The 961-nt window shown below is 40.3% G+C and overlaps 1 non-coding gene across 1 annotated transcript; it reads left to right on the top strand.

The window, feature by feature from the left end:
- The first annotated feature begins 475 nt into the window (after positions 1–475).
- Positions 476–583, top strand: LOC148564908 (small nucleolar RNA R71). Its single transcript, XR_015883981.1, has one exon. It is a non-coding gene; the product is annotated as a small nucleolar RNA R71 (small nucleolar RNA).
- Positions 584–961: the final 378 nt, after the last annotated feature.

The following is a 961-nucleotide window of genomic DNA, read 5'->3' as shown; positions in this document are numbered from 1 at the left end:
TAAAGCCTTGTTGAGGCTTTTGATCCTTCCATGAGAAATTTGGATGATTTTTTCATGATGGATTATAGGTGTTTTCATAAGGTTCACCCATATAATTTACCTCTACTATTGCAGGGTTCTCTGGATCATAAGCTTCTTCTTCAGAAGATGCCTCTTGAGTACTATAGGATGCAGCTTGCATTCCATTCAGACTCTGAGAAATCATATTGACTTGCTGAGTCAATATTTTGTTCTGAGCCAGTATGGCATTCAGAGTATCAATTTCAAGAACTCCCTTCTTCATAGGCGTCCCATTATTCACAGGATTCCTTTCAGAAGTGTACATGAACTGGTTATTTGCAACCATGTCAATGAGTTCTTGAGCTTCTGTAGGTGTTTTCTTTAGGTGAATGGATCCACCTGCAGAAGTATCCAATGACATGTTTGATAACTCAGATAAACCATCATAGAATATATCCAGGATGGTCCATTCTGAAAGCATGTCAGAAGGACACTTTTTGGTCAACTGTTTGTATCTTTCCCAAGCTTCATAGAGGGATTCACCATCTTTTTGTTTGAAGGTTTGAACATCCACTCTAAGCTTGCTCAGCTTTTGAGGAGGAAAGAACATGGCTAAGAAAGTCGTGACCAGCTTATCCCAAGAGTTCAGGCTGTCTTTGGGTTGAGAGTCCAACCACACTCTAGCTCTGTCTCTTACAGCAAAAGGGAAAAGCATGAGCCTGTAGACTTCAGGATCTACTCCATTAGTCTTAACAGTATCACAGATCTGCAAGAATTCAGTTAAGAACTGAAAAGGATCTTCAGATGGAAGTCCATGAAACTTGCAGTTCTGCTGCATCAGAGAAACTAACTGAGGTTTCAGCTCAAAGTTGTTTGCTCCAATGGCAGGAATGGAGATGCTTCTACCATGTAAATTGGAATTAGGTGCAGTAAAGTCACCAAGCATCCTCCTTGCATTATT

The sequence above is a fragment of the Arachis ipaensis genome, chromosome B5, assembly GCF_059453495.1.
Source record: "Arachis ipaensis isolate K30076 ecotype BB chromosome B5, ASM5945349v1, whole genome shotgun sequence".
NCBI lineage: Eukaryota > Viridiplantae > Streptophyta > Magnoliopsida > Fabales > Fabaceae > Arachis > Arachis ipaensis.
Note: the sequence above shows the minus strand (reverse complement) of the source record. Positions and strands in the feature narration are given on the sequence as shown.